Raw genomic sequence first — 24,306 nt, 5'->3', positions numbered from 1 at the left:
GAGGCCTTTTGGTAGGCCGTCATTGTAAATAAGAATTTGTTCTTAATTGACTTGCCCAGTTAAATAAAATTCAAATAAAAAATACAGTTGATAGAGATGTCTTAGTTTATGCATAAACATGGTCAATAATCTACTATGTACCTGTGAGCTGAATAACAGACAGCTTTACCTCAGATGAGTTGGGTCTCTTTAGGCCATATCTTTAGTCCGTATCAGAAGGGCAACGACTTTAGCTTCTTCCACTGAATTCTTTATAAATGCAGTGTTCAACACCTCCTCTGCAAACCCACAGGGATTGCTAGCAAATTGCAGTTCACCTGTGTTCAAGTTGTCAAAGTTCAAGAAAAAAGCGTTCTCTTTTACATAAACTTTTAAGGCCGGTTTCCAGGACCCAGAATAATCACATTGAGTGTACATTCTGCCTTTATTATAATAAAATAATGTATCATGTACGATACCACAGGTATTGATTCCTGCACTGCAAGAAGGCCCGGTTCAGCAGGAGCTTAACAGTTTAATCCACTTCTCTGCGTCACATTTGACATTTGCTCTTGTTCCAAGTATCACCTCTTGAACTAATATGAACAGTTTCTTTAAAAGGGGAATCTGCAATTCAAACAACAGAAAGCTGTTTTGGTAAAAAAAATCTCATGGGGGTTGAGTCTGGAGGAATGTAACCACTCTCAAATGAATAGACAGGGCTGTGGGTGTAAGGACTGATCATCCATTATATAAAAATTATAGTTTTAACCATGTTTTGGGGTGAATCCAGGTGAAACTTATGATCCTGTCACACCCTAATCTGTTTCACCTGTCTTTGTGCTCGTCTCCACCCCCCTCCAGGTGTCGCCCATCTTCCCCATTATCCTCTGTGTACTTATACCTGTGTTTTCTGTTTGTCTGTTGCCAGTTGTTGCCAGGTCTTGTTTGTCAAGCTTAACAGCGTTTGTCCAGTCAGCTCCTGTCTTTTCTCACCTTCCTGGTTTTTGACCCTTGCCTGTCCTGACCCTGTCTGCCTGACCACTGTGCCTTCCCTTGACCCTGCCTGCCGTCCTATACCTTTAACCCTTACCCCTATCTGGATTTCCGACCTCTGCCTAACCTGACCTCTGTCTAACCTGACCTCTGCCTAACCTGACCTCTGCCTAACCTGACCTCTGTCTAACCTGACCTCTGCCTAACCTAACCTGACCTCTGCCTAACCTGACCTCTGTCTAACCTGACCTCTGCCTAACCTGACCTCTGTCTAACCTGACCTCTGCCTAACCTGACCTCTGTCTAACCTGACCTCTGTCTAACCTGACCTCTGTCTAACCTGACCTCTGCCTAACCTGACCTCTGTCTAACCTGACCTCTGTCTAACCTGACCTCTGCCTAACCTGACCTCTGCCTAACCTGACCTCTGTCTAACCTGACCTCTGTCTAACCTGACCTCTGCCTAACCTGACCTCTGTCTAACCTGACCTCTGTCTAACCTGACCTCTGCCTAACCTGACCTCTGTCTAACCTGACCTCTGTCTAACCTGACCTCTGCCTAACCTGACCTCTGCCTAACCTGACCTCTGTCTAACCTGACCTCTGTCTAACCTGACCTCTGTCTAACCTGACCTCTGTCTAACCTGACCTCTGTCTAACCTGACCTCTGGCAGGCAATCCCTCTAACCCATAGTAAAGATATCCCCTTAAAGGTCCAATGCAAACGTTTTTATCTCAATATCAAATCATTTCTGGGTACCTTACTGTGATTGTTTTTAATTAAAATGGTCAAAAATAGCGAAGTGCAATTTCTCAAGTAATATTTTTTTTTTGACTTTCTGGGAGTGGTCTGAGTCGGGAGTGGAAAACAGAAAAATTAGCCATTATTGGCAGAGAGGTTTGAAACGTTTTCTTATTGGTCTGTTAACTAATTTATCGAATGGAGATGTCATCTTTTGGTCTGAAATAAACATAGTACATTAACATTCATAATAATCTGTACATGACATTTTGTGTCGCTGTTTAAGTCTACCGAGCAGTGATACAAACGTATTGTGGCAATAAGACTTCAGTGTCCATACACAGCGTTCCTCCCTCCATCAGGCTAAACAAGCTATAAGAGCACACATAGGATTTTACAGTGAAAACCAAGTAAAACTATCAAAGGGGGAAAAAACAATAGGGGAGCAGCAATTTTTAAAATGTTTCTTATTACAGTTCCACTAGTAATATGACAGAGGGCAGTATAGGTCAGACGAGGAGTGGGTTGTCTAGCAGTGCCACTCCAGCAGCCACACCTCCATCAGTATGTTCATCACTCTTGGTCCTCAGTAGATGTCCAGCACCATGTCTTGCTCCTGCCTGTGTGGAAGCAGAAATCATAAAGTGAGGACACAACCATCCATTCAGATTGGAGAAAAAGGCCGTCTTCATTCATCTGCAGGAGTACATTGTGATCACCACATCTTCACTTAATGGAAAAATGTATACTACAGTATACTTCATTTCAACTCAACTTATAGATACGATTTCTGTGAAGTTGTATAGTAATTTCTGTAAAGTTGTCAAAAATTGAATGTTTACAGATGGGTCTCATGACGTAGACCCCAAATACACCCAGGTAGCTTAGACAGGTTCTGAGTACAAGTGGCATCCTCGGCCTCAGGAGGTAGTTGTGTACAGGGCAGGGCTGAACCTTGTCTATCAGGATATAAGCCGTCCTCTCAGTGCTCTGCTTCACTCCCTCAAGTACCTGCTAGCCGGCAAGCAATATCCACCGTTGTAGTATGGATGAAGCCTGAGCTGGAATGTAAATTTAACTGAAGCTAGTTAGCTTTAGAAAGCTCTGAGTAGATCTAGCTTGCTATGTAGTATAACCCTCTGTTTTTTTTTTTTGTTCTCTTACCATATGTAATGTATACAATCCAGCAAAGGTGTCCTGGGTTTGGTCCACAACATCAGGTTAACCGGGAAAGAACCTCTCCAGAACACCAGGTCAGGCCAGTTCCTGTTTTCATCAGAATATTCTTCATATCAGTAACAGATGTTGCTAAATCAAAACACTTATTTTGTGCATGCAAACAACCCAGATAAACTTCGCCTCGCCTTTTGGATGATAGCGGGGTGAACAGGCAGTGGCTCGGGTGGTTGTTGTCCTTGATGATCTTTATGGCCTTCCTGTAACATCGGGTGGTGTAGGTGTCCTGGAGGGCAGGTAGTTTGCCCCCGGTGATGCGGTGTGCAGACCTTACGTGTTGGTGCTCATGGATCCTTTTAACATGTTGGTCCTCATGGGTCCTTTTACATGGAAATGACCACATGCTACTAGCCTGACGAAGGTCTTCACATCAACTCAGTACTGGTACCCCTGCACATCAACTCAGTACTGGTACCCCTTGCATATCAACTCAGTACTGGTACCCCTGCATATCAACTCAGTACTGGTACCCCTTGCACATCAACTCAGTACTGGTACCCTTGCATATCAACTCAGTACTGGTACCCCTTGCACATCAACTCAGTACTGGTACCCCTGCATATCAACTCAGTACTGGTACCCCTGCACATCAACTCAGTACTGGTACCCCTGCATATCAACTCAGTACTGGTACCCCTGCATATCAACTCAGTACTGGTACCCCTGCATATCAACTCAGTACTGGTACCCCTGCATATCAACTCAGTACTGGTGCCCCTGCATATCAACTCAGTACTGGTACCCCTGCATATCAACTCAGTACTGGTACCCCTGCATATCAACTCAGTACTGGTACCCCTGCATATCAACTCAGTACTGGTACCCCTGCATATCAACTCAGTACTGGTACCCCTGCATATCAACTCAGTACTGGTACCCCTGCATATCAACTCAGTACTGGTACCCCTGCATATCAACTCAGTACTGGTACCCCTGCATATCAACTCAGTACTGGTACCCCTGCATATCATCTCAGTACTGGTACCCTGCATATCAACTCAGTACTGGTACCCTTGCATATCAACTCAGTACTGGTACCCCTGCATATCAACTCAGTACTGGTACCCCTGCATATCATCTCAGTACTGGTACCCCTGCATATCAACTCAGTACTGGTACCCCTGCATATCAACTCAGTACTGGTACCCTGCATATCAACTCAGTACTGGTACCCCTGCATATCAACTCAGTACTGGTACCCCTGCATATCAACTCAGTACTGGTACCCCTGCATATCAACTCAGTACTGGTACCCCTGCATATCAACTCAGTACTGGTACCCCTGCATATCAACTCAGTACTGGTACCCCTGCATATCAACTCAGTACTGGTACCCCTGCATATCAACTCAGTACTGGTACCCCTGCATATCAACTCAGTACTGGTACCCCTGCATATCATCTCAGTACTGGTACCCCTGCATATCATCTCAGTACTGGTACCCCTGCATATCAACTCAGTACTGGTACCCTTGCATATCAACTCAGTACTGGTACCCCTGCATATCAACTCAGTACTGGTACCCCTGCATATCATCTCAGTACTGGTACCCCTGCATATCAACTCAGTACTGGTACCCCTGCATATCAACTCAGTACTGGTACCCCTGCATATCAACTCAGTACTGATACCCCTGCATATCAACTCAGTACTGGTACCCCTGCATATCAACTCAGTACTGGTACCCCTGCATATCAACTCAGTACTGGTACCCCTGCATATCAACTCAGTACTGGTACCCCTGCATATCAACTCAGTACTGGTACCCCTGCATATCATCTCAGTACTGGTACCCCTGCATATCAACTCAGTACTGGTACCCCTGCATATCAACTCAGTACTGGTACCCCTGCATATCAACTCAGTACTGGTACCCCTGCATATCAACTCAGTACTGGTACCCCTGCATATCAACTCAGTACTGGTACCCCGTGTATAAAGCCAAGTTATCATGACTCATTGTGTATTTATTATTACTTGTTTTACTTTTCTATTATTTCTCTATTTTCTTTCTCTCTGCATTGTTAAGAAGGACCCTTAAGTAAGCATTTCACTGTTAGTCTACAACTATTTACAAAACATGTGACAAAGACATGTTGATTTGATTTTTACCTGTGATAAAATAATATATATTTTAAATTCAGACACTTGTTTCAGCTTTCCATTTATATTGCATATGAAGCAGGGACCACGTGGATAGTTTAGAGAAATACAAACTAATGAAATGTAACCATTGTTTTATCCATGTTTCAAGAGGTACATTTCCTTCTGTTTGTTGTAGCTGGTGTTGACCCCGGGCCTTGCCGATTGGTCCTGCCTGGACATACTGTGTGGCAGCAAAAGGATTGACTGAGGGATAGCTCTGGTATTCTGTAGTCTGAGTGGTTTCTAAGTTTGTCATGTTTATTTGAGCGTGTCTATTGTTCTGGACTGGGCGTCGGTGGGGGTGGGGCGTCGGTGGGGGGGGGTCATGCCGCTGTCACAGCATGCTCCTAAATAGAAGGACAGCTGTGGGTGCCCTTATCAGAGAGGGAAAGAGGCTGGGTTGGCACTGCCTAATCGTAGGATAGGCTGGCCCCTGGAGCCTTGAGACTAAAGGCATTGGTATCTCTACCAGCCGAGTCGCCAAAAGACTGATTAGCTCACGTTATTGCCTCCTCTGTGGGCTGGGGATGTTGTGGGGGTAGTAGCAGCACAGTGGGAGATTAGGACCAAGAATGGAAGACGGCTTTAGCCAGAGTCTGCCCTCTCTGCATATCTGGGTCTATGCATTGCTGTAGCTGATGACTGATAGGAGTCTGTTGAGGTTGGAAGAGGCTCGCTTGCTGTAAAACATCAGCAAACAAGTCAAACTTAAACTCAGAAATTCAACATCAACATCAGGGCAAAGCCAGAGGATAATAGCCAATAGGGGTTCTCTTCATAAATATTCTAATCATAAATCAAAAACAGACCAGATACACTTACTGTAGGTTGCGTTTCCATTGGCACAAGGAAACGATTCATTAGAAGTATTGGAGATGTTTCATGTTGCTGCTGTGTGAAAGTGAATGTACTAGGTCCCACCATGGCCTGTTCCCTGTATCAGCACTGTAGTTAAGCAAATAGGTACAGTATGTGCTGCATATTGCCAACTGTAAGAGCAGAAATACAAAATCCACTTCCTGGAATTCTTGACCAGTTTAGTATTACTAGACATTCACCCTGTAGTTAAAAAAGACTGAGACAAAATAAAAGTAAAAAATGATACACAGAAAAACCCCAGAAAGAATGTTGATAATGGTAGTATATGATAGGTAACTTATTATAAAACCGTCACCATGGGAATCAAATCTTACAATTGGTGGGAACGGAGGGTTCATTTTACTTTATCATCTATTATGATGGAATAATCAATCAACATGTATTTAATGGTTGACCTCCATTTTATTTGTACAGTAGTTTTTGTTTTGACTTCACAGCAGCAGCACCCTACCACTTTAACTGCAGACTGAGCGTCTCTCCTCTCGGAATGTGGGAGATTGGGAACAGGAGTTGTATTCTGGTCTATTTGGGGAAGCTGTACTCTGGCCTGTGCACACAATGACATTTATCTCTTCTCTTTTTGTTCTCAAGGTGATGGACGAGCTTAATCCACAAAGCTGAAAATCACCCTCTGGCCTAAATAATGCAAACACAATCAAACCTGCCTTTATATGGATACAGATATGATACACAGTCGCATTAGAGTTGATCAGTCATGGCTGAATATTATGTTCTGTGATTAAGTCATGGTATATTTAGTAGCTAATTACTTCATTCGTAGTGGAACAGGAACAGCTCTCCTAGATATTGAAATGGATTCATTTCTGTCTGGGGGATGCCCTGTTGGCATTGTTTAAAGTGTACACGTACTGTACAAGGGTACTGCTAGTTAACCACATCCAGACCAACGGGACCATACAGAAAGACTCCCTTCAAATAGTTATTGTCATTACAACATGGTGTCTCTTTGAACCCTGCTTTCACATTGGAAAAGGTTTAAAACAGTTGATTAAAAATAAACATATTTTCTGTTTTGGGGGGCTGGTATGCACACAAATCAAATTCAAAATCAAATCAAATTAATTTATATAGCCCTTCGTACATCAGCTGATATCTCAAAGTGCTGTACAGAAACCCAGCCTAAAACCCCAAACAGCAAGCAATGCAGGTGTAGAAGCACGGTGGCTCGGAAAAACTCCCTAGAAAGGCCAAAACCTAGGAAGAAACCTAGAGAGGAACCAGGCTATGTGGGGTGGCCAGTCCTCTTCTGGCTGTGCCGGGTGGAGATTATAACAGAACATGGCCAAGATGTTCAAATGTTCATAAATGACCAGCATGGTCGAATAATAGTAAGGCAGAACAGTTGAAACTGGAGCAGCAGCATGGCCAGGTGGACTGGGGACAGCAAGGAGTCATCATGTCAGGAGGACAGGAGAAGTACTCCAGATATAACAAACTGACCCTAGCCCCCCGACACAAACTACTGGAGCATAAATACTGGAGGCTGAGACAGGAGGGGACAGGAGACACTGTGGCCCCATCCGAGGACACCCCCGGACAGGGCCAAACAGGAAGGATATAACCCCACCCACTTTGCCAAAGCACAGCCCCCACACACAAAGATCGGAAGTCCACAGTTCACTTACAATTTGATAGTGGAGTGTAAAGCAAATAACAAGTTCCTTACCATGTCCCCTACCGTCCAACATTTGAGTCATCCCCCCCCTTAAATTGACATACAGCCTTGTCTTTTTTTAATGTAAGCCACTTGAATGAATGCCACTTGTAGTCCGGGCAATTACTGTAATGACTTGGTGGTAAACTTTAAGATGTAACATGGAACTTGGACGGGCTGTATTGTCAGAACAGTCATCTGTTTCATAACTTGGATGGGCTGTATTGTCAGAACATTCATCTGTTTCATAACTTGGATGGGCTGTATTGTCAGAACAGTCATCTGTTTCATAACTTGGATGGGATGTATTGCCAGAACAGTCATCTGTTTCATAGCTTGGACGGGCTGTATTGTCAGAACAGTCATCTGTTTCATAGCTTGGACGGGCTGTATTGTCAGAACATTCATCTGTTTCATAACTTGGATGGGCTGTATTGTCAGAACATTCATCTGTTTCATAACTTGGATGGGATGTATTGTCAGAACAGTCATCTGTTTCATAACTTGGATGGGATGTATTGTCAGAACAGTCATCTGTTTCATAACTTGGATGGGCTGTATTGTCAGAACATTCATCTGTTTCATAACTTGGACGGGATGTATTGTCAGAACAGTCATCTGTTTCATAACTTGGATGGGCTGTATTGTCAGAACATTCATCTGTTTCATAGCTTGGACGGGATGTATTGTCAGAACAGTCATCTGTTTCATAGCCTGGTCCCAGATCTACTCCATTGAAGGCAAAACATGTGTTTGTTTTTTTGTACCCCTTTTTCATGGTATCCACAGTCTTGTCCCATCGCTGCAACTCCCGTATGGACTCGGGAGAGGCAAAGGTCGAGAGCCGCACGTCCTCCCAAAAACAACCCAAACTGCTTCTTGACACAATACCCACAACACCAATGTTATGGAGAAAAACCCTCCCCTAAACCCAAACAACGCCGCCCCACGGGTCTCCCGGTCACAGCCGGCTGCGACCTGGACTCGAACCAGGATCTCTTGTGGCACATGCAGTGCCTTAGACCACCGCGCCATTCAGGAGGCTGGCAAAACATGTTTTTCATGACAATTCCACAAGGAGTTGGCAAGAGAGCAGAAACAGACTGGCACACAGACTACAGCAGTCACACTCACAGTCAACTTCTGAAGATCCTACCAAATGCATTGTGCAGTGCACCAGGGACACATTCCCTGACCTTCTGCACTTTCTGATTCTAGTCTGTTCCTCCATACACCATATCCTTGTGTTTCTATGGCATGGGCAGAAAATAACACTGCTGTCTGTTCCATTTGAATTGAGTAACAACTAATGTATTTACAGTTTCATTAGGCACATCCTTTTAAATTACTATGTGCAGTTTATTAATGACAGAAGAAAAAAGTCAGACATTGATGTAATATTCTGTAAAACAATACTGTTTAAAAAAAAATATATTTATTTGTTTGGGGAAAGAAAAATATTCAGATTGCCTTTTGTGACGCTCCATGCACAAGGTCCGAGCCAATAGGCTGTTGAGGAAGGGAACACATGGGGATGTCTGACGTAGCTCCCCTAACCCTGACCTTGAGGAGGACAATAAAAAGGGACACTGTCGCACACCGGTCAAACTTTTACAGTGCGCTCAAAGGTTAGTACACCGGATGCATGCGCGTTCCATTTACTCTACAATTGATGCGTAAATACGCCATTATAACAAATTAACGCAACACTTTACACATTGCATGCGTTGGAGTAACTTGTTGAATCAGCACACCACATGTACCATGTTTACAAATATTAGTGCGTGATTAATAATGTAAATAATCGAACATGAATTTATGACATCAGCTAATCATAATTATATAAGAATACGCGTAGTCACATTTTACAGTTCAAATGGACCTCCGGTAGTTTTGAGCATGTCTTCAACGATGTGTTTCTGTTACTGTGCTTATTATCCATTGTAGGTGCGCTGTTGCTTGTTCTTCATCCGGAGTTATCAGCGTGTTCAACTTGAATTAAATTAAAGAGTTCGGGAAGCAACTTCGTTCTGTCTCACCAGCCTCACCAAGGACAATTATGCATTTGATGGCACTGTCAGATTCAAGACCAGAAATGCAACAATTTTATTTTTAAAATTCTATATATCACTTTCTATGGAGTGTATGGAAGCTGACAATGAGAATATTGACAATTTTGCAATGTTTTTTGCCACTCAGTTGTTGTCTCCTAAATGCCCATTCACTCAGGTACAATACAAGTGCTGATCCCGGGTGAGAAAGAGGCTTACATTGAGGTGAAGGTTAAACAACTGGATGGTGACAAAGCCACTGTGGAGACCAAAGATGTAAGTGTTGGTAGGCTATTCGTTGCAGTTGAATACAACATAATGATGTTCATTTCTTTATTTTTTACTATTTTCTACATTGCAGAATAATAGTGAAGACAACACTATGAAATAACACATATGGAATCATGTAGTAACCAAAAAAGTGTTAAACAAATCCAAATATATTTTATATTTGAGATTCCTCAAAGTAGCCACCCTTTTTCTTGATGACAGCTTTGCACACTCTTTGCATTCTCTCAACCAGCTTCAGGAGGCAGTCACCTGGAATGCATTTCAATTAACAGGTGGGCCTTGTTAAAAGTTAATTTGTGGAATGTCTTCCCTGTGTTTGAGCCAATCTGTTATGTTGTGACAAGGTAGGGGTGGTATACAGAAGATAACCCTATTTGGTAAAAGACCAAGTCCATATTATGGCAAGAACAGCTCAAATAAGCAAAGAGAAACGTCAGTCCATCATTACTTTGAGACATGAAGGTCAGTCAATCTGGAACATAATCAAGAATTTTTTTAGTAAAAACCATCAAGCGCTATGATGAAACTGGCTCTCATGAGGACCGCCACAGGAAAGGAAGACCCAGAGTTACCTCTGCTGCAGAGGATAGGTTTATTAGAGTTACCAGCCTCAGAAATTGCAGCCCAAATAAAAGCTTCACAGAGTTCAAGTAGCAGACACATCTCAACATCAACTGTTCAGAGGAGACTGCGTGAATCAGGCCTTCATGGGCGAATTGCTGCAATAAGAAGAAGAGACTTGCTTGGGCCAAGAAACACAAGCAATCGACAATAGACTGGTGGAAATCTGGCCTTTGGTCTGATGACTCCAAATTTGAGATGTTTGGTTCCAACCGCCATGTCTTTGTGAGATGCAGAGTAGGTGAACGGATGTGTAGTTCCCACCATGAAGCATGGAGGTGGAGGTGTGATGGTGCTTTGCTGGTGACACTGTCGGTGATATATTTCGAATTCAAGGCACACTTAACCAGCATGGCTACCACAGCATGCTACAGCAAAATGCCATCCCATCTGGTATGTGCTGAGTGTGATTATCATTTGTTTTTCAACAGGACAATGATCCAACACACCTCCAGGCTGTGGAGGGCTGCATCAGATGACCAGGCCTCCACAATCACCCGACCTCAACCCAATGTAGATAGTTTGGGTTGAGTTGGACCACAGAGTGAAGGAAAAGCAGCCAACAAGTGCTCAGCATATGTGGGACCTCCTTCAAGACTTTTGGAAAAAGCATTCCAGGTGAAGCTGGTTGAGATAATGCCAAGAGTGTGCAAAGCTGCCATCAAGGCAAAAGCTGGCTGCTTTGAAGAATCTCAAATATATTTAGATTTGTTTAACACTTTTTTGGTTACTACATGATTTCATATGTGTTATTTCATAGTTTTGATGTCTTTACTATTATTCTACAATGTAGAAAATAGTAAAAAATAAAGAAGAACCCTTGAATGAATGAGTAGGTGTAGGTAATTCAGTCCATATCTAAATCAAAATAACTTTACTTTGTTCTGAAGTGCACTGTTGTCACATTTGTGACAATATATTTTTTTAAATTAAAAATATTTGCAGATCTAATAGAATCTATGTGAAATTATTATTAGCAAAAGTTGAAAATGCTGTGGCGCAGGAGTCCCTAGAATGAAGTGATAGATTATCCACTAACTGTATGAATTGACTACAGATTTACCCAACTCTCCCTAACACTTTGGTTGTGAAAGAGGATGACAAACAGCAGATGAACCCTCTGAAGTATAGACATGATTTAGGACCTGGTCACACTGACCACCCTTAATGAAGTCTCTGTGCTCTTCAACCTCACCAGGTGCTACAGTATGTGGATGATCTATGTGAGTCACAGTTCTGTACATAATTCCATAGAGGAGCTCTAAGGAGGATAAACAGGTTGTTCTGAACCAGAGAGACTCTCCCTCTATATGGGCGACATTTTGTTTCACAACCAAGTGCTCTCTCTCTCTCTCAACAAAGGCAAGAGGCGCACAGTCCTTCTGTAGCACAGTTGGTAGAGCATGGCGCTTGTAACGCCAGGGTAGTGGGTTCGATTCCCGGGACCACCCATACGTAGAATGTATGCACACATGACTAAGTCGCTTTGGATAAAAGCGTCTGCTAAATGGCATATATACATATATATATACAATCGTTTACAACGCCTACATTGACATGCTGTGCAGTAAATCTACAACAATGTCATGTTGGAATGATTTAATCCTCATTTAGATTAAATATGTTCACAGTGCTTACACAACTTTTAAAAATAGTACGTATGTAATAAGTAAGTAAATGCCTAAAAATATAAATACATTTGTGTAACTCTGGGCCATATGTTTTCTCAATACATCATGACAATCAATCCATGCTTTTGGGTTAGAGTTTCATCTGTTCAGAGTTCTCCAAGTTTCTATGCTTTTGACAGGGTGTCGGTCTTCTTGTTGATCTTCCATACATGTTATTGATGTCCACCAATCCCTTCGACTACCACTTTTGCTCCCAAGGTGTGACAACAGTGGAGAACGTGAATGACGAGGAGGAACTGTTGGCCACAGATGACTGCTAATGATCTTTCCTCCACTCTGTTTACTCTCATGACCTCTGACCTCTCTCTCTCTGCCTGACCCCTCCTCCGTATGCAATGGACAGTCTGGGAGAAGTACAGTTGCTATAAAATAGTGGGGTCCATCATGCACTTTGGCAACACAAAGTTCAAGAAGGTTCGGAGAGAGGAGCAAGCAGTCAGACAGACTTCATGTCTGATTATACAGACTATAGTGCATCTTTTACTCTATAATGTTAACATCCTGAGTATGATTGTCAACCTGAGCTATTCTTTAAACTGGAATACCATACCGTTATGATAGTGTTTTTGTAAAACTATTTTGCAAACACAATGTCAATATGAAACTCCAACCAATCAGTGGCTGGTGGGAGGAGCTACAGGAGGACGTGCTCATTGTAATGGCTGGAATGGAATAAATGGAAAGGGGTCAAACGTGGTTTCGAAGTTGATGCAATTGATACCGTTCCATTTATTCCATTACAATGAGCCCGTCCGCCTATAGATCCGCCCACCAGCCTCCTCTGCACTCTATACATATAGTGTATGCATGTGCTTTGGTCTTCAGGTGCAGACAAGGCCTCCTACCTGATTTGGATCAATTCAGGTGCCCTCACCAAAGGTCTGCTGCACCCTCGGGTCAAAGTGTGTAACAAGTATGTCATCAAGGGCCAGACTGTTGAGCAGGTGATCTCTCTTCTTCTCTCGCTGTAGAACAACTATAGAATCGGGGCGGCAGGTAGCCTAGTGGTTAGAGCGTTGGGCCAGTAACCGAAATGTGCTGGATCAAATCCCTGAGCTGACAAGGTAAAAATTGTTCTGCCCCAGTTAACCCATTGTTCCCCAGTAGGCTGTCATTGTAAATAAGAATTAGTTCTTAACTGACTTTCCTAGTTAAATAAAGGTTACTTTTTTTTCAATATTGTTTTCTGAGTAAAGTCAGTGATATACTGTAACAGCTATATGTTCCCTTTGTGTAGGTGAACTACTCAGTTGGAGCTCTAGCCAAATCCACCTATGCATGTTCAACTGGATGATGAGCCGGATCAACAAGAGCCTCTACACGGCCCTGCCAAGACAGCCGGATCAACAAGAGCCTCTACACGGCCCTGCCAAGACAGCCGGATCAACAAGAGCCTCTACACGGCCCTGCCAAGACAGCCGGATCAACAAGAGCCTCTACACGGCCCTGCCAAGACAGCCGGATCAACAAGAGCCTCTACACGGCCCTGCCAAGACAGCCGGATCAACAAGAGCCTCTACACGGCCCTGCCAAGACAGCCGGATCAACAAGAGCCTCTACACGGCCCTGCCAAGACAGCCGGATCAACAAGAGCCTCTACACGGCCCTGCCAAGACAGCCGGATCAACAAGAGCCTCTACACGGCCCTGCCAAGACAGCCGGATCAACAAGAGCCTCTACACGGCCCTGCCAAGACAGTTCTTCGTCTGTCTATTGAACATTGAAGGGTTCCTGATCTTCGAGGTAGGACTACACATTGCCTCTGACCAAATTCTGCATTTTATATTGTCTTTTTCCTGACTGTTAAACCTCTCCTTCTTTTCAACCCTCTTTCTCTCTGTCTCTCCATGCTCCACTCAGGTTCAACAACTTTGAGCAGCTGTGCATCAATTCCCCCAACGAGAAACGACAACAGTATTTCAACCACCACATGTTCATCCTGGAGCAGGAGGAGTATAAGAGGGAGGGTATTGACCTTCATCCACTTTGGCTTGGATCTACAAACCTGTATCAACCTCATAGAGAAGGTATGTGTCTGTTGTTTTATCCATTTAAATAAGGGGCTAGAGCAGAGGGGCCGGTACATTTAGCCTGTGAAGAGTTATTTGATTTCTGTGTGATTTACTCTCGCTTTGTTTCCTGCAGTCCATGGGCATACAGTATACTGCCTCTCGTTCGTTTCCTGCAGTCCATGGGCATACAGTATACTGCCTCTCGTTTGTTTCCTGCAGTCCATGGGCATACAGTATACTGCCTCTCGTTTGTTTCCTGCAGTCCATGGGCATACAGTATACTGCCTCTCGTTCGTTTCCTGCAGTCCATGGGCGTACAGTATACTGCCTCTCGTTCGTTTCCTGCAGTCCATGGGCATACAGTATACTGCCTCTCGTTCGTTTCCTGCAGTCCATGGGCGTACAGTATACTGCCTCTCGTTTGTTTCCTGCAGTCCATGGGCATACAGTATACTGCCTCTCGTTTGTTTGCTGCAGTCCATGGGCGTACAGTATACTGCCTCTCGTTCGTTTCCTGCAGTCCATGGGCGTACACTGCCTCTCGTTTGTTTCCTGCAGTCCATGGGCGTACAGTATACTGCCTCTCGTTTGTTTGCTGCAGTCCATGGGCGTACAGTATACTGTCCATCCTGGAGGAAGAATGCATGTTTCCAAAGGCCCCTGATGTCAGCTTTAACACCAGGCTGTATGACAACCACGTGGGCAAGTCTCCCAACTTCATCAAGCCACGGCTCTATCAAGAAACGTAAATACGAGACCCACTCCGAGCTGGTGCACTACGCTGGAGTGGTTAAGTGCTCCAGTCTGTTCATTTGAAACATTTTGATCCTTTTTTAACAGTTATTAAAACATGTCGTCTTCATGACACTTGATATTAATCCATGTTATGGGTATTATTTCTCACCATTGACCCATCCTCTCCCGTCACCCATCTCCAGGTCCCGTACAACATCAGAGGGTGGCCGGACAAAAACCAGAGACCCTGTAGATCAGACAATAGTCACCTGCTTACAGGGATCAGTTAATAAACGGTTAGCATGCCTTTTTCAGAGAACTTTATCAGTAGCGATGCAGCTATTGTCGGTGACACAACTTTACATTTTCACAAACTACACTAAATAGGGGAATGAAGTCATCGTGATCTACAGTTTGACTGTTCAGCTGCTGATTCAAAAGACAGGGGCCAAAGAGAAGAGGAGAGGGGCCTCCTTCCAGACCGTGTCACAGCTTCACAAGGTGTGTAAGAGTGAGGTAGAGACAGGCTGGCATTACCAGAGTGTCTCTAGGTGTCGGAGTTGTGTGGTTTCGTAGAGATCAGAAGGGGAGTATTTAGAGGTGCTCTGATGTGTTTCCTGAGTCACGATGACCTGCCTTGAGTTGAGAGGGAAGTAGTTAAGACTTACAGTGATGTTTAGGTAACTCAGCTCATGAACATCACTTTAAGTCTGTGCTACCTCCACTCTTTCATGCCTCTGACTGAGGACAAGGATGAGGTAAGATTGACTCTTTCAGTCATCTTTGTCCCAGGAGGCATGGACCCATTCCTGGTCCTTCAGCAGTTGCGGTGTAACGGAGTACCGGAGGGAATTCCGTATCTGCAGGAAGGGCTTCCCCAACCGGATCCTCTATGCAGAGTTCAAACTACGACGGGCATAGTACCTCTGTAACACATACAGTATACATGTAAAACTTTAAAAATCACAGAGACACAAACGCGTGTACCATCTTATTATCAAAATGGCAATAATATGGAGAGTCAAGGACTTACTTATGTGTTCCCTGGTGTGTGTGCTATCCTGGTGTGTGTGCTATCCTGGTGTATGTGCTATCCTAGTGTGTGTGCTATCCTGGTGTGTGTGCTATCCTGGTGTGTGTGCTATCCTGGTGTATGTGCTATCCTGGTGTGTGTGCTATCCTGGTGTATGTGCTATCCTGGTGTGTGTGCTATCCTGGTGTATGTGCTATCCTGGTGTATGTGCTATCCTGGTGTATGTGCTATCCTGGTGTGTGTGCTATCCTGGTGTATGTGCTATCCTGGTGTGTGTGCTATCCTGTGCAGGTACAGTATCCTGAACCCCATGGCTATCCCTGAGGAATCCTTTGTGGACAGCAGGAAGGCTGTTGAGAAGCTGCTGAGATCACTGGACACATTGACCACACCCAGTACAAGTTTGGAATGAATCACCAAGGTGGGTACTGTATGACTGGTACTGATGCACCTGAGTGAGTTTGAAGCTGGATTCTTGTGTTTTGAGATCTCATCTCCAGTTGTGTCTGGTGTTGGGGCTGAAGCTTAAAGCATATGGCCACTCCTCATCGGTTGACGTTATGTTTGGGACAGACTTACTTGTCAGTATGTGTCTCAGAGCATTTCATATTATTCTGTACTTGGATCCAGGACAATCCATTTAGTATGATATGTTACATTTCGTATGGTATGTATTCATTTGTGTCCATCACCCATTTCGTATGATATATTACGAATTACAATTCATATTATGTGTAACGGATTTGAAAAACGTACAATATGTTTTGACTATCGCAAAATGTACGATATGTTACAAATTCTATCTAGGTGGGGAAATAATGAAATAATGAAACATATATGCCTGATTGATTGGGGATAATGTGTGTATTAGTAGAGCTTTTTGGAAATGTGCTGTAAAGCAGTAGACTATAAAAGGTAGCTAGAATGCTTTGTCCTATGGCTTTCCACCCTTACATGTCCCTGTCATGTGTCCAATGAACTGGACAGTCAACGGGTGGGCGTGGTCTAGATCCCTCCCACCCCTCTTCATTCTAAATTAGATTGGTGTGTGTGCCCTGCTTACCAAATATGGCCTGGCGGGCGCATTTGCTTTACAATAGTGGGTGCTGGGAGACGGCAAGCATGCTGGCCGAGGGAAGTAAATCAATAGTGAATCACTGGCAAGGCAGGAGACACACTGTGGGTCAGGTAGAGGGTATTTTATTACATGAAACTCCAGCCCTCTGTGAAACCAGAGGACTTAATCCCTTATTACCTGGCCAGTTATTCCAGCTATGTGGAGGCTCTGAACTCCAGGCTCCATGGACAAAGGTGGCCAGGGAGAATGGGTTGTTATTAATATGGGGCTGGAGGACATGACAGGTGCTGCTCTTGAAGGGCCATGTGTCAACCCCTCCTGTTTTTCTAAGCGGCAGTTAGCGCCCAGAGGTTATAACAGGCTATTTCAACCAGGACCACACACACACACACGCACACACACACACACACACACACACACACACACACACACACACACACACACACACACACACACACACACACACACACACACACACACACACACACACACACACACACACACACACACACACACACACACACACACACACACACACACACACACACAATGTAAAGCAAGCAAGTACTGACACACTCATACTTCACGCATGCCATGTACATACCGACAAACTTGGGGGCAAATACACACACTAACAAAACACTCACACACATTTTGCATAGAAAACACTACTAAAAATGTTTTGGGTTGGGCCTGAAAACTCATACAGAGCCGTCCCAGTGAAACCGCTTCACATGTGATCTTTATTTCTCCTCCAACATCTTGCGTCTCTCCAGACTCATGAGTTGGCCCTGCCGCATGGCGAGGAGCTCAGACAGCCTCTCATGGAGCGGCAGGTAGCCAAGTGGTTAGAGCGTTGGGACAGTAACCAGCAGGTATCCTAGTGGTTAGAGCGTTGGGACAGTAACCAGCAGGTAGCCTAGTGGTTAGAGCGTTGGGACAGTAACCAGCAGGTAGCCTAGTGGTTAGAGCGTTGGGACAGTAACCAGCAGGTAGCCTAGTGGTTAGAGCGTTGGGACAGTAACCAGCAGGTATCCTAGTGGTTAGAGTGTTGGGACAGTAACCAGCAGGTAGTGGCCGTTGGGACAGTAACCAGCAGGTCCTAGTGGCTGGAGCGTTGGGACAGTAACCAGCAGGTATCCTAGTGGTTGGAGCGTTGGGACAGTAACCAGCAGGTAGCCAAGTGGTTAGAGCGTTGGGACAGTAACCAGCAGGTATCCTAGTGGTTAGAGCGTTGGGACAGTAACCAGCAGGTATCCTAGTGGTTAGAGCGTTGGGACAGTAACCAGCAGGTATCCTAGTGGTTAGAGCGTTGGGACAGTAACCAGCAGGTATCCTAGTGGTTAGAGCGTTGGGACAGTAACCAGCAGGTATCCTAGTGGTTAGAGCGTTGGGACAGTAACCAGCAGGTAGCCTAGTGGTTAGAGCGTTGGGACAGTAACCAGCAGGTAGCCTAGTGGTTAGAGCGTTGGGACAGTAACCAGCAGGTATCCTAGTGGTTAGAGCGTTGGGACAGTAACCAGCAGGTATCCTAGTGGTTAGAGCGTTGGGACAGTAACCAGCAGGTATCCTAGTGGTTAGAGCGTTGGGACAGTAACCAGCAGGTAGCCTAGTGGTTAGAGCGTTGGGACAGTAACCAGGTAGCCAGGTTGGGACAGTAACCAGCAGGTAGCCTAGTGGTTAGAGCGTTGGGACAGTAACCAGCAGGTAGCCTAGTGGTTAGAGCCTAACCAGCAGGTAGCCTAGTGGTTAGAGCGTTGGGACAGTAACCAGCAGGTAGCCTAGTGGTTAGAGCGTTGGGACAGTAACCAGCAGGTAGCCTAGTGGTTAGAGCGTTGGGACAGTAACCAGCAGGTAGCCTAGTGGTTAGAGCGTTGGGACAGTAACCAGCAGGTAGCCTAGTGGTTAAAGCGTTGGGACACTAACGGAAAGGTTGCTGGATCGAATCCAGGAGCTGACAAGGTAAAAATCTGTCGTTCTACCCCTGAACAAGGCAGACAACCTACTGTTCCCCAGTAGGCCATAATTGTAAATAAGAATTTGTTCTTAACTACCTTGCCTAGTTAAATACAAAAAAAATGTCCCCAATAGCTCTGCCCAGGAGGACACCCAACCTGATTTCAGAGCATTTAGTATTATTCTGTATGGAAATCCAAGTCACTCCATTTAATATATATATATATTATATATTTCGGTATGGTTACATAAAATAAATGGTTAATTAAGGCAAAAACATGAACATCAGTCCCAAATATCATTCCTTTTTAAACGCAGACCTTTAGTGCACAAAAAACATTCTCCTCTCCTCACCCATGAAGAGACAAATCCAGTAAAACACCCCTTTCTGTCCTCAGGTGAAGAACCGGATGGAGGAGATAGGTGTTCTGGGCGAGTCCATAATGAGCCTGACCAAGGAGAAGATGACCCTGCAGGAGGCCCACCGGCAGCCCGAGTCCATCTTGTGTCTGACCAAGGAGAAGGCGGCCCTGCAGGAGGCCTACCAGCAGGCCCTGACTAACCTGCTGGTCGGGGAGGAGAAGGTCAATATGCTGAGCAAGGCCAAGGTCAAGCTGGAGCAGCAAGTGGACAATGTTAGTAAAGAGACATGAAAAACACACTTCACCACATACAGTAGCCTAACTAGCTCCTTAGTTAAACGCATAGCGTCTGTCAATCATTAAAATGAAGGGTCACACGGCACAGGATGACTTTAAGTTATTAATTTGTCAGAAAGTTAACTGACCTCGAGAAGCTAACCAAACTCACCTTTCTCTGCTTCTCGCTCTGTGTAGCAGAGTATAATTGTAGGCTAGTGGAACCTGAGGCTATGGTACCAAGATCTCCTTCAGCCAGAACACTGAACAAATAGCTGTAGGAGAACAAGGTCAGAGGTCACACTTAGGTTAACTAAGTGGTCACCCATATACAGTGCTTTCGGAAAGTATTCAAAACCCCTTTCAACATTTTGTTAAGTTACAGCCCTATTCAAAAATGTATTAAATATTCCCCCCCCCCCCCACATCAATATACACAAATCAAATGAAATTTTATTTGTCACATACACATGGTTAGCAGATATTAATGCGAGTGTAGCGAAATGCTTGTGCTTCTAGTTACGACAATGCAGTGATAACCAACAAGTAATCTAACTAACAATTCCAAAACTACTGTCTTATACACAGTGTAAGGGGATAAAGAATATGTACATAAGGATATATGAATGAGTGATGGTACAGAGCAGCATACAGTAGATGGTATCGAGTACAGTATATACATATGAGATGAGTATGTAGACAAAGTAAACAAAGTGGCATAGTTAAAGTGGCTAGTGATACATGTATTACATAAGGATGCAGTCGATGATGTAGAGTACAGTATATACGTATGCATATGAGATGAATAATGTAGGGTAAGTAACATTATATAAGGTAGCATTGTTTAAAGTGGCTAGTGATATATTTACATAATTTCCCATCAATTCCCATTATTAAAGTGGCTGGAGTTGGGTCAGTGTCAATGACAGTGTGTTGGCAGCAGCCACTCAATGTTAGTGGTGGCTGTTTAACAGTCTGATGGCCTTGAGATAGAAGCTGTTTTTCAGTCTCTCGGTCCCAGCTTTGATGCACCTGTACTGACCTCGCCTTCTGGATGATAGCGGGGTGAACAGGCAGTGGTTCGGGTGGTTGATGTCCTTGATGATCTTTATGGCCTTCCTGTAACATCGGGTGGTGTAGATGTCCTGGAGGGCAGGTAGTTTGCCCCCGGTGATGCGTTGTGCAGACCTCACTACCCTCTGGAGAGCCTTACGGTTGAGGGCGGAGCAGTTGCCGTACCAGGCGGTGATACAGCCCGCCAGGATGCTCTCGATTGTGCATCTGTAGAAGTTTGTGAGTGCTTTTGGTGACAAGCCGAATTTCTTCAGCCTCCTGAGGTTGAAGAGGCGCTGCTGCGCCTTCTTCACGACGCTGTCAGTGTGAGTGGACCAATTCAGTTTGTCTGTGATGTGTATGCCGAGGAACTTAAAACTTGCTACCCTCTCCACTACTGTTCCATCGATGTGGATAGGGGGGTGTTCCCTCTGCTGTTTCCTGAAGTCCACAATCATCTCCTTAGTTTTGTTGACGTTGAGTGTGAGGTTATTTTCCTGACACCACACTCCGAGGGCCCTCACCTCCTCCCTGTAGGCCGTCTCGTCGTTGTTGGTAATCAAGCCTACCACTGTTGTGTCGTCCACAAACTTGATGATTGAGTTGGAGGCGTGCGTGGCCACGCAGTCGTGGGTGAACAGGGAGTACAGGAGAGGGCTCAGAACGCACCCTTGTGGGGCCCCCGTGTTGAGGATCAGCGGGGAGGAGATGTTGTTGCCTACCCTCACCACCTGGGGGCGGCCCGTCAGGAAGTCCAGTACCCAGTTGCACAGGGCGGGGTCGAGACCCAGGGTCTCGAGCTTGATGACGAGCTTGGAGGGTACTATGGTGTTGAATGCCGAGCTGTAGTCGATGAACAGCATTCTCACATAGGTATTCCTCTTGTCCAGGTGGGTTAGGGCAGTGTGCAGTGTGGTTGAGATTGCATCGTCTGTGGACCTATTTGGGCGGTAAGCAAATTGGAGTGGGTCTAGGGTGTCAGGTAGGGTGGAGGTGATATGGTCCTTGACTAGTCTCTCAAAGCACTTCATGATGACGGAAGTGAGTGCTACGGGGCGGTAGTCGTTTAGCTCAGTTACCTTAGCTTTCTTGGGAACAGGAACAATGGTGGCCCTCTTGAAGCATGTGGGAACAGCAGACTGGTATAGGGATTGATTGAATATGTCCGTAAACACACCGGCCAGCTGGTCTGCGCATGCTCTGAGGGCGCGGCTGGGGATGCCGTCTGGGCCTGCAGCCTTGCGAGGGTTAACACGTTTAAATGTCTTACTCACCTCGGCTGCAGTGAAGGAGAGACCGCATGTTTTCGTTGCAGGCCGTGTCAGTGGCACTGTATTGTCCTCAAAGCGGGCAAAAAAGTTATTTAGTCTGCCTGGGAGCAAGACATCCTGGTCCGTGACTGGGCTGGGTTTCTTCTTGTAGTCCGTGATTGACTGTAGACCCTGCCACATGCCTCTTGTGTCTGAGCCGTTGAATTGAGATTCCACTTTGTCTCTGTACTGACGCTTAGCTTGTTTAATAGCCTTGCGGAGGGAATAGCTGCACTGTTTGTATTCAGTCATGTTGCCAGACACCTTGCCCTGATTAAAAGCAGTGGTTCGCGCTTTCAGTTTCACGCGAATGCTGCCATCAATCCACGGTTTCTGGTTAGGGAATGTTTTTATCGTTGCTATGGGAACGACATCTTCGACGCACGTTCTAATGAACTCGCACACCGAATCAGCGTATTCGTCAATATTTTTATCTGACGCAATACGAAACATGTCCCAGTCCACGTGATGGAAGCAGTCTTGGAGTGTGGAGTCAGCTTGGTCTGACCAGCGTTGGACAGACCTCAGCGTGGGAGCCTCTTGTTTGAGTTTCTGCCTGTAGGCAGGGATCAACAAAATGGAGTCGTGGTCAGCTTTTCCGAAAGGGGGGTGGGGCAGGGCCTTATATGCGTCGCGGAAGTTAGAGTAACAATGATCCAGGGTTTTACCACCCCTGGTTGCGCAATCGATATGCTGATAAAATTTAGGGAGTCTTGTTTTCAGATTAGCTTTGTTAAAATCCCCAGCTACAATGAATGCAGGCTCCGGATAAATGGTTTCCAGTTTGCAAAGAGTTAAATAAAGTTTGTTCAGAGCCATCGATGTGTCTGCTTGGGGGGGGGATATATACGGCTGTGATTATAATCGAAGAGAATTCTCTTGGTGGATAATGCGGTCTACATTTGATTGTGAGGAATTCTAAATCAGGTGAACAGAAGGATTTGAGTTCCTGTATGTTTCCTTCATCACACCATGTCTCGTTAGTCATGAGGCATACGCCCCCGCCACTCTTCTTACCAGAAAGATACCCCATTACGACAAAGCAAAAACAGGTTTTTAGAATGTTTTGCTAATTTATTAAAAATATAAAACTGATATGTCACATTTACATAAGTATCCAGACCCTTTACTCAGTTCTTTGTTGAAGCACCTTTGGCAGTGATTACAGCATCACGTTTTCTGGGGTTTGACGCTACAAGCTTGGCACACCTGTATTTGGGGAGTTTCTCCCATTCTTCTCTGCAGATCCTCTCAAGCTCTGTCGGGTTGGATGGGGAGCGTCGCTGCATGGCTATTTTCAGGTCTCTCCAGAGATGTTCGATCAGGTTCAAGTCCTGGCTCTGGCTTGGCCACTCAAGGACATTCAGAGAGTTGTCCGGAAGCCACTCCTGCATCATCTTGGCTGTGTGCTTAGGGTCATTGTCCTGTTGTAAGGTGAACCTTCAACCTAGTCTAAGGTCCTGAGCGCTCTGGAGCAGGTTTTCCTGCCACTGAAAAACATCCCAACAGCATGATGCTGCCACCACCATGCTTCACCGTAGGGATGGTGCCAGGTTTCCTCCAGATGTGACACTTGCCATTTAGGCCAAAGAGTTCAATATTGGTTTCATCAGACTAGAGAATTTTGTTTCTCATGGTCTCAGAGTCTTTAGGTGCCTTTTCTCAAACTCCAAGTGGGCTGTCATGTGCCTTTTACTGAGGAGTGGCTTCTGTCTGGCCACTCTATCATAAAGGCCTGATTGGTGAAGTGCTGCAGAGATGGTTGTCCTTCTGGAAGGGTCACCCATCTCCACATAGGAACTCTGGAGCTCTGTCAGATTGACCATCAGGTTCTTGGTTCCTTACCAAGGCCCTTCTCCCGATTGCTCAGTTTTCCCGGGCGGCCAGCTCTAGGAAGAGTCTTGGTGGTTCCTAACTTCTTCCATTTATGAATGATGGAGGCCACTGTGTTCTTGAGGACCTTCAATGCTGCATACATGTTTTGGTACCCTTCCCCAGATCTATGCCTCAACACAATCCTGCCTCAGAGCTCTACAGACAAGTCCTTCAACCTCATGGCTTGGTTTTTACTCTGACATGTTCTGTCAACTGAGGGGACGTTTATTATACAGGTGTGTGCCTGTCCAATCAATTAAATTTACCACAGGTGGACTCCAATCAAGTTGTAGAAACATCTCAAGGATGA

The 24,306-nt window shown here is 45.1% G+C and overlaps 1 long non-coding RNA gene across 3 annotated transcripts; it reads right to left on the bottom strand.

The window, feature by feature from the left end:
• Positions 1–1,207: 1,207 nt before the first annotated feature.
• LOC127912579 (uncharacterized) lies at positions 1,208–1,519 on the bottom strand. 3 transcript variants are annotated; one of them, XR_008083316.1, is made up of 3 exons: positions 1,433–1,519; positions 1,369–1,400; positions 1,208–1,240 (listed from the first exon to the last, which is right to left on the bottom strand). It is a non-coding gene; the product is annotated as an uncharacterized LOC127912579 (long non-coding RNA). The 3 variants fall into 3 exon arrangements; XR_008083315.1 differs by having other exon boundaries at positions 1,240–1,272; XR_008083314.1 differs by lacking the exon at positions 1,208–1,240 and adding an exon at positions 1,304–1,336.
• Positions 1,520–24,306: the final 22,787 nt, after the last annotated feature.

The sequence above is a fragment of the Oncorhynchus keta genome, chromosome 27 (assembly GCF_023373465.1).
Source record: "Oncorhynchus keta strain PuntledgeMale-10-30-2019 chromosome 27, Oket_V2, whole genome shotgun sequence".
NCBI lineage: Eukaryota > Metazoa > Chordata > Actinopteri > Salmoniformes > Salmonidae > Oncorhynchus > Oncorhynchus keta.
The sequence above is the reverse complement of the archived record's forward strand: the minus strand, read 5'-3'. Positions and strand labels throughout refer to the sequence as shown.